The 16,589-nt window shown below is 38.4% G+C and overlaps 1 protein-coding gene across 2 annotated transcripts in view; it reads right to left on the bottom strand.

Moving 5' to 3' along the window:
• Positions 1–16,589, bottom strand: part of MID1 (midline 1) — a 240,402-nt gene that overhangs the window by 158,398 nt on the left and 65,415 nt on the right. Inside the window, exon 1 of one of the 2 annotated variants that reach the window (XM_064708595.1) lies at positions 14,337–14,541. The exons of the other annotated variant lie outside the window; for it this stretch is intronic. The gene's annotated coding sequence lies outside the window, so the exon portion shown is untranslated. Of the gene's footprint in view, positions 1–14,336; positions 14,542–16,589 lie in introns of those variants that run through there. 2 annotated transcript variants of the gene reach the window in all.

Below are 16,589 nucleotides of genomic sequence, written 5' to 3'. Positions count from 1 at the left end.
AATGCTTGAGTGAGCAGCTATAACAATATAGAAATCTGGAGCACAAACAGCAATCCCCAACACACACAGCACAGGAGCAGTACCATCTCTGTCACTGGGACTATATATATTCTTGGTCATGTGTCTCAGAGAACATTCACAGACTGCTATAACTGAGATGTTACTCTGTGGGATAATGAGGCGTTGCCATTCCTTACAGTTCTGTCACAAGGCTTAGGCTATTTGATCTTTTCTGTGAAGCCTCAGCTCCAGATACCAAATCATTATGTGAGAACTGAAGATTTATTTTCTTTTTTGAAAGGGATTTAGCCTTTAGACTGTTACAGAGAGAGAGCTGACAGTCTGACCTGAATATAACCCCTACAATTTGAAAGCCACAGGCTAGAAAAAAGGAATGCAGAATTGTCTTTAACATGTTATGATTTTTAACCTAAAATATTATGATTGTCAAAGAGGTGGAGTCTGGCAGGAGGTTAATGCTTTTTGAGAGCTAGCTCTCCTCTACAGGTAAGAAAAGACCTCATTTAGTGCTCATGCCAGCCTAGGCAGAGAGCTCCTGGAAGGGATAATACATCTTGTGATAGCCAGAAGGGTGCTGCAAGCTCCCTTCCTTCGCAGAGGAGGTTGTGCAAATTATGCTAACTTTCAGGTTAAGGACCTCTTGCTTTAAACAGCCTGCTGACTCCTTGGCATTCATTAGTTTTAGCTCAGGCTTTGCAATCTCCTTAAGTGGAAGGGACTACAGAAATCTTTGTTCACGAGCTATCCTGTTTCCCATGCCTGTTTGCTGTTTGGAAGGGGAGATACCAAAAAGACACTACCCATATTGATCCTGAATGCATTCCCTTATGGAAAAAGCAGTTAACTGTAGAGGCAAAGTTATCAGCATTTTAAGACCTTCATTACCTGTCCTGCTGACTTTCCTGTAGCCCATCACTGACAAACTCTTCTGTGTAACCACACGTGTGTGTACATTTCTGGGGGTTACACTTTTCCTTTTTTTATGCCAGTGTCACAGAGAGCACATTAACCATGGCAGCCAGCTCTAGGTGCATAAGGAAAGCAGCCAGATGGTGTGGGCAAGAGAGCACCTTTGGCCTTGCCTGCCTGGTGTGCCAGGAGGTGATGGGTGCCAGTGGGTGCCCCACAGGAGCAAAGAAAGGCAGCTATGCCCAGGGAAAGCTGCTCCTTCACAGCTGGGTCCCACACCTCAGCCCTTCCTGCCACTTCACTCAACAGCTAGAGCAGACAACAAGTCCCTTTTCCCAGAGGTCTTGCCTTGACCTTCTTTCCAGCTTTCCTTTTTCTCCCAGTGCTTCCCCTAGGAGCAGCACCCTGACCCCACTCCACTTCATGAGATGGCTTTTGCCTGTGACCACTGCTATGATCCGAAAAGTAAGACAATTGTTCCCTTAACTCTGACTGAAACACTACAGTTTAGAAACCTCTGGGCTTCTTATCATATCTCCTCATTTTATTTTTATTTCAGCTCCCACTTCAATACCAAGTGCAAAATTATAGATTAATAGGGAGTCTTGGGTGAGTTAATGAGGCAAAATGGGCCCCAGTCACTACATTGTTAAAGAACCTGGGTCCTGCAGCAGCAGTACTGATAGCCTTCACCCTCACCTAAAAAAGTGTAGCAGACAGGAAGAATATGTAAACAGAGTTATATAGACATGTATAAAAAGCAAGCAAGCATACAAGAAAGCAGTTCAACTAATCAATTCAAGTAGGGCTGTTAAATAATCATATATAAGAGTTGTAAAAGTAGTGTGTACATGTCTGTATGGATGCTTGTAGGTATGTAATCTTATTATTATGCTAATTACTTAAGAATGCCTTCCATTTTCCTGTGTAGTGTAAGGCAGAGACTAAACAGCAAGAAAACCCTTGATTGCATCCAAGCTACTCCACCCAGACTAAAAAAGTCACAATATCCTGGCACTGCCCCAAATCAAATCCTATCACTTCAAATGCAGTAGCAGACAGACACATGCTATTGCTTATTTTTATAGGGAAAATACTGAGTATATCATTCCAGAAGCCTTCTATTAAATGTTTTGACAAATTAAACAATTAAGTAAATATAATCAGATAAATCCGACCTTGATGTCAGTAATATGAAGAGAGACTGGTAAACAATGAGAACTATGCAGTCACTGCAAGAAAGCTTACTCACAAATTGATTTAGAGGGGAAATTACAGGCACATGCAACTATCATGTTGCATCAGAAACAGATTATGAGAACCCACAAATTCTAAAATTGTTCATTAGGTGAAGTCAGGAATTTCCGGCTAAATACCTTATCTCCAGACAATGACTGCCCCTTTTTCCTTAAAAGCTTAACTTTATTTGGGCTCCAGGGGCTTATCAAGTCCCATATCCTTTCAGCTACCCCAAATCTCACTATGAGCCTTACAGAGAAATCTCCTTGCTCAGCATTTCCCCCGTGGTTGGGTTCTTATGGCAGCTCTTCATTGCTCCATGGAGCTGGATCCACGTACCTTGCTGCTCCAGTCACTGGGGACTCCAATTAGGGTGGCACAGTGAAGGTTTACCCACATCATGGCAAGAGGCAACAGAGGAGGAATCCAGTATATTGGAAGCACTCATAAGGCAGTGCTATGCTCAAGTCAAATGTGACAATATTGGCTCTGAATTCAAGTTCCCCACAAGATTTGTCAGCTCAGGTCAGGCGCACAGTCCTGAGTGCCCAAAGACAACTCAGATGTCTCTGCTCAGGCAGCACAGGTGCCTAAAGAAGGCACTAGAAAGCTGCCCACCTTGTTTGGCTGCTTAGGAGGGTTTTCCCTCCAAATCACTGCACGTATCCTACTACACTGTATCCTAACTCTGTCACAACTGGACTAAAGCATTTCACACTGTAAGGCCAAAGCTGAGAAGATATTTTGTTTTTCAAAACTAACATCCAGGTCCTGCTGAATGTTCAGAATACAAGACCTAAGGGAAAAGAAGTCAACAGTGTTAAGACAGTAGATCAAAAAATTCTCAAAATTTTGGTGGCATCTTTTATGCATGTAAGAGACAGGGAGGAAGAGGAAGCAGAAAAAATATAACATCAGTATTTCCACTAAAAAGCCACTATTGCTTTTTTATTTATCAAGCTCTGCTCATTGGAATGCTTTGTATCTCCTGCTAAGCACCTAATACCTTCTCAGCCTTCCTTGATACTCTGTGTGCGAGCAGTATCTCATTTATGTCCTTGTAAGGTGCTTTGAGCAGTAACAAGTACAAAAGGTGCTATAGAAAACACTTTTCTGTTCTCTCATATCCCAGTTAACTTTCAAAACCAAAATACTGCACTTGGATGCACACATGCAGCTTTGGCTGTAGCCATTGGGAGTTTTCTGCCTATACATGCAGGGATAGCATGGACCTTTATGCTTTTAAACTGCTCAGATACTGGGGGTGAGGAGGATGGGGGTGGGGTCCTTTCCCTTTGGAGTAATCTTTAAAAAATTCCTGCATCATACTGCATCCATTTGAAACCCCTAAATGTTCATATCCGCAGCAGTCCTGTGGGTCACCTGCCATGGAAAAAAAATTTCCCTGGACAAAAAGGTATTAAAATATTTTATTACAGAAATATACTTTTCAGGCCTTAAACCAGATTAAATATATGAGAATTCCTGGAAGTCTATATTGTTCCCCTCAGGGATGCCAGACTTTATTTACAAAGCTTATATATTGCTATAGCAAGGAGTTTTCATGGATGAAAACTGCTCAGGGCATTATGATGGATGGGTGGATGGCAGTGAATGGGAAAAAAAAGCACATAGAAGCTCCACCTGGCTGAATGGCATTAAGATTCCTCATGGGAGGCATATGAGGATGCAAGGTTTTTCTCTGCTGTTTGCTCTAAAAATGACATACATGCATACATACATATATACATAAATGAAATCACTCACAGCACTCAATAATTTATTTGCTTCATCCTGGGCATGAATGTGCTAGAATAATAAACCACCATATGGGTGATAGTACAGTCACTACCAGTGATTCCACACTATTGTAGCTTTGCATTAGTGTGCAATACCTTAATCTTTGTTTCTTTTGAAATATCAAAAGCAATGGACACTTACAGTTCTGCTTTAGAATCATATTTTCTGTTTTTTCCCAGTATTTAAAAGGGTCAACAAATACCTTTTCTTAATGGCTACACTCTCAAGGGCAGAAGCAAATCTAGCAGAACAAGAATTCCTAATTCTAAAGATGCTAATGGCAAATACTCACATATGTGTAAATAATTAATTGCTTTCTTGCAAATAAGTACAGGGTTTTTGTTCTTTGTTAGTGACCCCAAGGATTGTTTTTTCTATGAGAAATAGAAACATTTAGGATTGTATCTTCCTAGTCCATGACTAATTTATAGGCTCTCATGGCGTCAGGTGCAAAGATTCAAGATTCAATTTGTCACCCCAGGCAATTCCCACTTTAAAAGATGATGCAGGTATTCTGCAGAAATAAATAGAGGAAAACATTAATGGTGTAAAACCAACAGTAGTATCCCCTATGGAGGTCATATCATTCAAATTCATAGAGACGCATCAAGATACTGAATGCCTTTTGTACTGGCCTGGAAAGAACATAAAGCCCTCTAATGATCTCCTACAGAAAAAAACCAGAGAGAATTAACACCACATTTTTCATGCTGAACAGTATCAGCTACAGCTGGTTGGGTCTTTTTGGCATGCTTTTTCCCAGCATTTTGTTTGTTGTTTGGTTTTGTTTTTTTTTTTTTTTTTTTGTTTCGTGTTGTGTTGTTTGGGTTTTTTGGCATTCTTTTTTGTTTGTTTTGCTGGTTTGCTTGCTTCTTTGGGTTTGTTTTTGTTTTTTGGGGGTTTTTTAACTTTAATTTTTTTCAATTTGATGTAGTATTTCCAAGCCTACAGCTCCATACAAAGATGACAACATAGAAATGGAATAACAGAAAGTCACACATCTAACAATATAAAATCATTTCCCCCCATTTTTTACTTTTTCCAGATAGATCAACAACCACATAAATATTTACTTTCTGTGTATATGCAGCTCAATGGCTGCATTGTTAATGACTACAATTGTACTCAAACAAATGTGTCTTGTTAATAAGCCCCCACCTGCTTCCCCAATAGGTCTCCCTGGGACTGATTCTGGGAAAACCTCTTCTCATGGGGGAGAGAGGAGCATATGTGAGGGATGTCCTGACCTCTGATCATGAACACTAGAGACATACTTGGCTCAGAAATTCCAGAATCAGATCAAAACACTGAACCTCTTTGTTATCCTTTCTGTACAATGGGAGCACTTTGTACAGATTTCCTTATGCTGAAAAATACTGTGCAAATGTGAGTTAATTACATGTAACTACTTGAATACTTCCAGGAGGATGACTGATTATGGGGTTTTAACAACATGATGAATTCTGTGTATGAGACATAACATTTTTATCTCTTTTCCTATTTGAAATTCATTGTAAGCACTTACATGGAAAAACCACACTACTGCAGAAAGCATTTGTTCACTCTTACGACTTGCAAATTCAGTATCTTAAGAAAATGCTGTTCACATAGCTTCATGACATTTTAATATTTTGCTTTGCTTCTTGATTGCATTCACTTGAATTTGATATTCAATCTAAGAACTCAAGAAACCCTTAGAAAATAATGTTCTAAGACTGTTGAAAATAGGTACCATAAATTTCCAGAGAAACACAGGTTACACATTAATATACACTTTTTATTACTGTTAACAATTAATTTAGAAGAGTGAGTAAGTATTTTACATGTATCTCCTCTTTAAAATCATTTGCAGTCTATGTGTGTAGGGATGGTATTTTATGTTCTTTAAATGTCAAGATAGTTCTGCAGACTTTAACATAATGACACCAAATTTAAATCATTAAAGGAGAGATTTATCTCACATTTTAAACACTGAAATTAGGGGTTAAATCTAAGTACGTGAGCTTCTGCTATAATGCAGAAAGACACAAACCTCCAGAAGGCACGTATGAAAAGACTTATCCTTTAGAATTAACAATGAAACAATCTGTCATTTTGATTCATGGAGGTGAGCAAAAATAAATCTCCATTTTTAATTAGTTATCCAGGAACAATATCAGAAGGAAAAGTAACGGGGAATAATATAAAACATATTAGTAATATGAATCTAATAAAAGATGAAACAGAACCCAAGCACAGTTTCCTCTGTTGATGTTCAAGAGGAGGTAAGGTTGAAGTTAAAATCATCTGTTAGAAAAGTTTCCTTGCGGATTTAGACGGAACAGTTTCCAGCAATATTCTCCATAGCTAAAAAAATATCCAAACTCCAGATACAAAAATCATCTCAAGAATCAGTGTTTAAAGGTTTTAATATGCTTTCCCTTGTATTTTCTAGACACTGAAACTGAGATTTTTAGCTTTAGTCCAGTTACTCATCCAAACAGCCCTTTTCAGTTACCACATGACATCTGGAGCCTGCAGTAACCTCAGTGGGAGCTCTATCAATATGTGCTTAGGCTTAAAAAAATTGTACCCATCAATTTCTATGTACTTAGGTCAGGAAATGTTGGTAGCATCCACATTAATGCAATATGGCAACTGCAGATAGCTGCTAAATTTCTTCAATGCCTGGCTCTACAAAGATTAAAATTGCTCTTTTTTAGCCTAAGATATTTAAAGTTCTATATGTCAAGGAAATTTCTATCGCTCCATATTTCAAGGCATGCTTTATTTTTTTTATGATGGCAAACATTATGGCTTCAATAGCCTTATAGGCTTGCTTTTCACAAAAGGATTCAATACAAATTCTCACCATTCATCTGAAACTTACAGTATATTTAGAAATGCAATTAAAATGTTTTTATAATTATGTACAGAGTAGTTATTTTGTTTAGTGACCTGAGTTGAAGGAAGCAGGGTGGTTTGTACTACAAACAAGATCATGAAGTGAATATTTAATACCAAGAAAATAAACCTTTAAGTAAGAGTCCAGACCATCACTAAAACCTACAAGAGTGGATTGCATTTAATGCAGCCTCTGAGAGGATATAAGAAATAACAAGATATTGGCAAGCAAATAGACCAAGGAAGATTCCTGGATCTTTTCCACTAATAAATTCTCTCAATTTTGGCAAGAGGTATCTGTAATTTGTAAGTGGTTTTGATCTCAGGGAAACTTTCCTGCATTTCTGCAGTGAGAGAAAACTTTCTATATGGGAGGCCGTGCTATCAGTCCCTTCGGGGGGAAGCCAGGATAGAATTCGACAATCACGCAGTGACTGGTACTGGTTTCAAAGATAGTTCTTATCTCTTCTTCTCAGAAACCAAGCAGAAAATCACAATGTTGTGCCTGATGACAGTAGAAAATATAAGGTCATAAATTGCTCCCTGTTTTGCTCAGATGCCAATTCCACACAACAAAACAGATGTTTTTCTCTCTGTCACCACCAGCAGCTCTTACACCAGCTATCATGAAAGCAAGGACAGAAATTACACAGTGTACATGTTATTTGCACTTTTATTCTGCATACTTGTGATAGCGGGAGCTTATAATAAGGGAGATAATTTTCTGCTTTCATTCAATAAAAAAAACATTTTTCCCATTAAAATCAAACATTTCATAACAAAATTCTCCTTTTGAAAATAAAAAATAAATATACACCTAACATTTCCATCTACATGGTATTGTGTATATTTTGCAGCAGTGAAAGATGTACAGCAAGGAATCAAATATGGAAAAATTCTAAATGTTTCCTGTCCCACATGGTGTTAGTCCTCAGGCAGGCCAGCTTTCGAAAACAATATTTGATAGTATTCAAGGAATTTTAAAACATATCTGTGTGGAGAAAGTTGGTTTTTACTTGTAAAATAAATTAGCTGCAGACTAGCAAGCCTTTAAACAAAATATCAGGAGAGACATTGTTACCAGAGATGAAGTCCTGCCCAGCAGGTTACTCAACTACAAAGGCATACTTAAATTGTGCTTATCCCAATTCCATGTGGGCTCCTGTGGAGAGATTCCTGGGGCTGCATACATGTGGAACTAATCAATCAGATAAAAACATCCACAGTTCTTAAAAAACATATTCTGTGCTCAATGTGATTTTGGCACAAATGTGTTATTTAATATCATACCTGATCCAGGTTACAAATTGGCTGGATTAATGAAGATGCTTTGCTATCTCAGGTGTTCTACACGTGGTTTTAACTAACTTCCCTCATTAGAGCAATTATTAAGGTCTTAGCTTTAACAATGCTATAGAAAACAGCTATTGAGGAACCTGTACTTGCTTGGCAAAAAATCTCAGGGGTTGGAAGACAGGCATCAGAACCTCGTTATGTGCTTCTGGCTAATTAAGTTGTTGACTGAGCTTATGTTAATCAAGGTCCATCAAACTATGCTTAATTAATATGTAAATTGGTAAAACCTTCCACAATTGCCCTACCATCTGAACTCTAGCTATGGGCCCCAAACCAGACAATGACTTCTAGTTAATGTTTTCAGTTGGGGAAATAATTTTCTGAAAACAAAGGAATTGTGAGGTGGAGTGCAAATATATACTGTTACAAAATACACATGGATACATTAGACAAATGTTATAGATATGCATAACAAGGTGAAAGTTTAAAGATGTGTCAGCGAAAGGACTTCATGTGAATGACACGTAACAAAAGGAAAGCATTTTTTTCCTCATATTAATTTCTCAGAGGGGATGGTCCCATGCAAATGAGAAAGAGAGGTACATCTTGAAGTCACTGCCAACCACTTAAGAGAGAAGTTATGCCAAATTAGTTTAATAGAATATTATGTTAGATATCTTGGAAAAAAACTGTTGGTTAAATCTTTTAGTCTGAAGGCATATTAGCAGAACTAAGAATAATCTTAGGAAAGTGTGATATTCAGATGACCTGAGATATAATGAGCATGCCTGATGTTTTCTATCAACTAGTCCTAGAGGTTACCAGCTCAGCATCTTACCAAGGCTACATGAAATCAGTCCAAGGAGACTGTCTCTCCTTAGCTAGGGGTTTATACAGAATTTAAATAATTGAGATAAGGTCTGTATAGGTCTCAATAGTTTACAGAGTCAATGAAGAGTCCTAATTTAAACATTCAAAATAGGTGCCTTCAGAAGATGGGACAAATACAATTTCCTCCTTCCTTCCTGCTTTCCTTTTTCCTCCTATTACCATAATGAACAGGAACACTTTAATGTTAGTCCACAAATAACACTTTAGCTTCAATAGTAGTGATGTAATAAAAACATGTAATAAAAACCAACAATTATTCAGATTGTGGTTGGTTGCCTGTAGACAGGCTAACTGTGAAAGCTGGCTCTATAAGCTGGCCAGTGATCACTGAGTCCACATGAGCAGCGGAATGGGAACTTCTGAGACGGCCTCCCTGTTGAGGGGTCTATACAGAAGGACCTCATTTCAGAGGCCCTGGCAGAGCTACTTCTCCAGCAAGACAATGTGTCACAATGTCCTGTGTCACCTCTCAGTCCCATGTGAGTGTCTGAGGTACCTTAATGCATCTCTGGTGGCACCAGACTCCCATGTGTGGGCGAGAGAATTGTACTTCAGGTGTCAGCTGTCACTTGAGCTGAATCACATGTGGGCATTTATGCAGTCACCCAATTCTGACAATCTTAATCTGGAACTGAATGCCAACCAGGTTGTATTGCATGTTGTCTCACTCTTACTGTTCTCTCAGCATCTACTGACATTTCAAAACACTTTCTAGGCAATTAATTGACTTAGAGAGCAAAAGGTGTAGAGTACAGAAATACTTATAAAATGAAGTAGCACCCAGTGCAAAGTCTGGTATTTAATAGAGGAGCAGAGGCAGTCAAAATTCATTGTTCCTTCATCTGCCTCCTGAGAATGCTCTGAAAGTCCTTGAGGTCCCAAAGTCTCATCAGTTCTTTCTTACATCAGTTCTTTCACCAGTTCTACACTGGGTTTGCACTGGGTAAGAAGGACTAACTCAGGAAAAAAATCCTGCATTTTTGTAATGTAGATGAGTTTTGACTGACAGGTTGACCCTTAGCTTCCTTTATTTAGCACTGAACTATGATACTCCTATTCATGGAAGTAAAAATAATCCATTTCACTATTCTTTCTGTATACAATCCAGAAAACTTCAAAAGTCCTTACAAATCCCCATAGATGTCAGCTAATAATGTACTGGGCTCGGACAGACTCAGGTATTGTTGGAAGCTAAAAGTTCTTTCCCCTCAGGAAATCACTGGTGGTCTTTCCCAAAGGGTCAACCAAAAGATCCTTAAAATTTCAGTCACTTTTAACTGGATAAGACCACGCATCCCTATCATTTCACTCTGCATCAGCTATGACAGAGCATCCTGCCCAGTCTGACACACCCTGTTAGCTGAATTTAAACTTTTAATGGACCAAAAGTCAATCTCTAAAAACATGGAGGTTTATCATGGAAAATTAATACCACTTTTCTATAAAGGACTGAGATTTCAAAGATGAATATTACTTATATCCAACCAAGAGGCACAACATGCTTGTAAATGTTACAACTTTTCAAAAATGAAGGATTATAGCCATATATTATTAAAGTACACCCCAGTAAGAGAGTGGGATGTGTGTGAACTCTTCAAACCTTTGCCATATATCATTACATTTCCCACAGATCATACATTCAAACCATCCTGCAGATGATCTCCTAATCAGCAGTCCAATATCTGCCTGTTTACAATGGATTTAAAACCAAGAAAATCTCAGGCTATGGACCACACTGTGATTCTGAGGTGCATAACAGAATGATGCAGATTTCCCTCACAAAGTTTTGAAAGTTACGGAGACATATCTAGAAACTGTAAGAATCACTGAAATATATACAAAAAAATATTCCATGTGTTCTACGTTCTATTCCTTCATGAGTAAAAAATACTGAATTGGTAACTGACTACTTTAATGGTGTTTTTTTAAAAAATGATAAAAGATTATTTTGAAGCAGCATTCAAAATCTCTTGTTTTTTCAGGCAAGTGGGATCTGTGCTTGCTAATTCCCATCCTTTCCCACCAGACTGGACCTCCTGTTTGCAACACAGCAGCTTCCCAGGAGAGCCCAGGTGTGTTTTCCCTCTGTTAAGAATAAGACAAGTAGAATCCTTGTGTATGCTTAGCCTGACTTAGTGACATTCACCTCAGGTAGTACTTCCTAGGAAGATGGGCAGCCTTCAGCTCTAAGTGTAAGATTTGTGAATCCTCTAACAATTCTAATAACAAACCTAGAAAGTGTTTAGTTAACATGGAAGATGTTTGATGCTTGCATGAGTCTTTTCAGACCTGTTCAAAGAACAGATCTTACAGTGGTGCAAGCAAGAGTACAAGTAAAAGAATACTACCAAAACCAGCTGGGAAAAAATCTGCAGTGTGCCAAGTACATCTTAAAAATTTTTATTAATGCTTATACATACATATATAAGTATATATAGAAGACACACCCTATTTTCTTGTTGGGGTTTACTGGTTGTTTGTTTTTTTTTTTTGTTTTTTTTTTTGCTCTACACGGTGTTTAAGTGACATTTGGATGCAGAAATGTGAAAAAACTCATCAAAAACTCACCAAGCTCCAGCACAGCACCAGTGTGGCAGGTCCACCTCCACAATTTCTTTACAGAAATGTTTATGTGTTTTCAGAATCAATATTTCTGTTTTGATCTGCATAAACCTTTCAGTTGTGACACACAGCAGATAGCTAATGACTGCTGGAACACGTTTAGATTGCTCTAATTTCATAAATGAATGTTATGTTTGCTTATGTGTTTCTCTCTACCTTTGGAATTTTGTTCTGCTTTAACTTAATAAAAGACATTTATAGCCAAGATTTACTTCTTTATGCATAAATGTGATGTTGGTGATCAAGGCCCTTTTTCCAACAATAATGGCCATATATACATGGATATAAAGTCCATGTATCTCTGCTTTTAAAAATTAATGGGATAGACAAATCTCTGTTTCAGACATGTAATTTCAGAACTCTTTGGCAAAACAATTTTAGTATAGCTCCTTCACCATGCAGAGCTATAAAATCAGTTGTGAGTTTTGCTAAGTTAGATGCCTATTTTTTCTCCAAAATACAATTTGGGAATTTAGAATTCATGAAAACTGGGAAAGAAGTAGCAGCAAATACATCTCCTTTATCTCAGATTGAGCTCATTAACTCTGTAAACTAAAGGATGCTGTTGAACAGTTTAGAAAACTGAACCAGAGTAACTTCTCTTTTAGAGAACTGAGGATCCTTAACTGGTGTATCAATTACCAGAGAAGGCATCCTGCTTCTTGTTTGCTTGCAGTGAAACAAAGGATGTGAAATAAACATTGCACCCTGGAGATACTGTTACCTTTGGCTACATACAACCAGGAGAAGCCTAACCAGAAATAGCAGCTTATTGTCATTTGCCAGGACTGACACTTATCACTAAGAGTAGGTACAAGTATGTGACAAAGACCACCCTAAATTAACATTTATTTTAAAGATAAGGAGTACCTCATAGTTGTGGTGGTTTTTCAAGAGTCATGGCCATATCTAGTGGTGCAACACAAAGAGATTAATTAAGTTTCCCTTGCTTCTAAAGCTGTTAATAAGCTAAAGAGAGGGAACATTTTTATTATAACTCCTAAAACACTGCTGTCACATTCTTATATTAATACTGCATTCATACGTTAAATCACTGAATTTTTCTATCCTTGGGCCCCTCTAGCAGATCTCATTAGTGGTTGTTTTTGTGGAGATTTTTGTTTTTAAGCCAAAAGAGAACCATAGTAACTGTGCATTTCCCAAACCATTTCATTCATGAATGGGAAACAAGTCTCCAAATCTTTACTCACATGAGTAACCACATTGATATCCTTGGGCCTTCCATTATTAGCAGCTAGAACTGTGAGTGTAAATCTGCAGGATTTGGATGTGGCACTTCATTACTTCATAGGAGTGAAATCTGTAGCTGAAATCAATAGCTGAGCATGTGAGGCATATAAAAGATACACATTCTTTCATGGAGGTCTGATTGCAATGCATCTCTCAATTTTGTTTCAGCATCAACAAATAAGCATATCATTGTAAAGAGACACCCAGACTACAGGCAGGAATTACAAAGACACATTTTAGATAGACGTTCTAGCCTCAATAGAGGAGTTGGGAATAGTCCATCAGAAAGAACAGAATAATAGTGAAAAAGGTCAACACTTCTTGAAAAACGAACATAGTAAGTCAGAGACCAAGTTTTTGGTTCTCTGTCAATCAGTAGTGTAACTGTTGTCAATCATTCCCTCTTACCTTGTTTGTGATTTTTGAATGGGCACAAAAGAAACTTTTGTTGGTAATTATGGTCTTTACAATTCATCTGAGTCACAGGCAGGATTTTCAGAGCCTGCCAGTGGAATAGGCATGGTGTACCCCAAGCTGCGCTCTCGTATGTCCGACCAATTCAAGCTAAAGTTTCCCACGATAATATGAAAGGAAATAAAAGATTCTGACCAACACAAGTCACTATTCTAGAAATAACAAAAGGAACAAGATAGCCAGGATCTTCTGGTTTAACGTTCTTTTTTTTTTTTTTCTTTTAAGACGATAATATGATAACTTTTCTTTTAGAAGGGTGCAGTTAGACAGGATATGCACCTGTGCATCTGGATCTCCTGAAAGAGTATTTTTATTCTCTGCCTAACCACATGCTTCCCATTACACTGATATTCTGCTAAAATTTACTGCCAAGAATTAAGGCTTCTTCATTTATTTTTTTAATTCCTGAATTCCCCTAGGATTTTTTCTTTCCTCAAATATTTTCACCTTCCACAGATAGATTTTTGTTTTGTTTTCTTTGGCTATCAATTTATCTTGGCCCTGCTGAAAACATGAAAAGATTTGTGAAGAAAGGTTCTCACATAAAACCCAGTTTTGGAGTTGATTCAGCAAAGTAATAGATCTGATAACATCAAAGCAAGAACATCTGAAACTAAGAATTAGGCAGAGCAGATTTTTCAACAAATTGCAGCCTCTATAAATTTACCCATTTCCAAACAGCCAAATCTGTTTATTTGCTTATTTTCCTAGCTTTGCCGAAAGAAAGGCTCAAACAACTTTGGGAAAATACCAGCAAAGTTGCTGAGCGGAAACCAGCCCCTGTGCTGTAAACAGTGCCTCTCCCCAAAGTGCAGCTGCACAAAGCAGAGACAATGCAGGGACCCTCAGCATCATTAACCAACTTCCCTTCCTCACCAAACAGCAGCTTCGATAAAGCAATCACAATAGCATCATGGAACAGTAGAACAAGGAAAAAAAAATAACCTTACCAGCTTCTCCTACAGTACACAGCTGAAAGGAAAACAAAACCCCCAGCTGCCGTTTCGCATGCAATTGGTCTCTGAGAATGAACTGACTGAAAGAACTATGAAAGGCTAAAGTCTTTCGGCCCCTCTGTTCAGCCTCTCTTCAGCTCCCACTCTTCGAGCTTCCTCACAAAGCCATTCTCCTACTCCCTAATCCTCGCAGAGGGAAAAGCAGCGCGCACCAAATGACTTCAGCAGGAGCGATGCTCGGGGGGTGGGGAAGGAGAGATGCTGCTGGCACCGCTCAGCCCCAGCGCGCAGCATCCCCGGGGAGGGCACAACCAGCGTGCCAGGCACGGGCACACACCCCTGCACACTCTGCGACAGGGGACAAGGCACGGAAAAGTGCCCGTCCCCGGCCATCACCCTGCGAGCCACTCATTGCTGAAATGAGAACAACCCTGGGTGCTCGCAGGAGTCCCCCCGTGCATCTCAGTCAGCCTGCACTGAAGTAATCGGGCTTTTTTCCTCCTTTTAAAATTACCACGTGACTTCCTAAAGCTTTTGGTGGGCCTTAGATGTTCTTTTCACAAAAAAATGTGCAAGTAAATCTTAAATATTTCAAACAGAAAAAAAAAAAAACCCACACCAAAAACACAACAAAGATGTTCCCCCAGAAAATCAATGCCAAAATTATAAGAAAAGAGACTCCAACAGACATAAAATCAATAACATTATGAGGCACCATATTAAAAAACCACTGGTGCCTCGCTGAAATGCTTTTGATAGCTAAAATCAGAACAAGTAATTGGATTTTTTTACAATGAGAAAAGGATTCTATCTTCATTTCCAGTTCATGAAAAAGAGACAACATATTTTAGTACAAATTATCTTGAAAACATGAGATAGATATTGAGATAACATCCCCTGCCTAGCCTCTGCTTTTCAAGAAATCATTAAATCTTTGTTAAAGAAACACTGTTGTCATAATAGTTTTAAACACAAGTTTTACTTGTCCACAAGATGCAAAGACAGAAACAGGCAGCTGCCACAAAGTAAATCAAAGACCTAGAAAAGCAGATGGCATAATTTCACATCTTAAATGTTGGCTGTGAGCCTTCCAGTAATAATTTATAAGGAGACTTCCTCCTGCCTGTTCCTCTGCTTGGCAGCACGCTGTTTGAGCCTTTCAAACAAAATAAAGAGACTTCAAGCCACCAGCTTCACACACACTAACACTTACCAATGCTATTTCAACCTGACACAAGCTGACTTTGTTCCTCTGTGACCCTGGAGAGAAAACCAAGGTGACAGTTTGATGGATGGGATCTCTTTTCACAATGTGGGTTGTGACTTCACAGCCCTGTCTCCCCATTACTGCTCAGCTGAAGGAGGGGACAGGAGCAGAGGAGAATCTTCCACCACACAGAACCATTTTAACAGTGAACCAAACATGCAATAAATGCCTGGAACACATTTTCCTACCTCAAAAGTGTGAATTTAAGGGAATCCCTTTCCCCTTTTCTTGGAGTTTGGTTCTAAGGGCAGAAGGAAAAGGCTCCAAGAGGAGAAATTAGCACAAATTGTTTATTTCAGACATATTTTAGTTTAAGAAAATAGCAACATCACCAGAGAACAAAAGAAAGAAGGAAGGAAAGAAAGAATTTAGGTTTTTGTCATTTCTGACCAAAGAACACTTTGACTGTGACTTTTGTGAATTATCTCTTAACTGTGCTAATTCAGTTATTGAACCATGAATCTCGAACAATTCTGTACTGGACAAAGGTCTCACTGCAGTAATCTGAGGCAAACAATTGTAATGTGATATCTTTTATTTATTACCTAAAAGACATCATAAAGGATGTCAGAGGATTCATAGATCTTAAAATTGGTGTCTGCAAATTCAGTATGTGAATGTAGATTCTCTGCTAAAATGATTTCATAAATCTTTTTACAAGATTAACATATTTAACATAAAAATCCTCCCAAATTTCACACAACTCTCCATGAAAAAATTGCCTTTCCATGAAAAGAGTTGAAAAGGAAGATGGTGAATGAACTCTGAAATGTAAGGCTCCACCTCCACAGACCTGAGCTCATTAACAGATATCCTAATATCTGTAGTTGGCTCTGATTTCCTTAGACAGGAGCACAGGCCGTTAATATATCTTGGTCTTTGTTTCTGATTGTTCATCTGATCAGATGGGTTTACCAGGAATACTGGAGGGTGCCAGATCTCTGATTTCACAGGTGAACACTGGGGCCAAATGACCTGCC

Source organism: Zonotrichia leucophrys, chromosome 1 (assembly GCF_028769735.1).
Source record: "Zonotrichia leucophrys gambelii isolate GWCS_2022_RI chromosome 1, RI_Zleu_2.0, whole genome shotgun sequence".
NCBI classification, from domain to species: domain Eukaryota; kingdom Metazoa; phylum Chordata; class Aves; order Passeriformes; family Passerellidae; genus Zonotrichia; species Zonotrichia leucophrys.
Note: the sequence above shows the minus strand (reverse complement) of the source record. Positions and strands in the feature narration are given on the sequence as shown.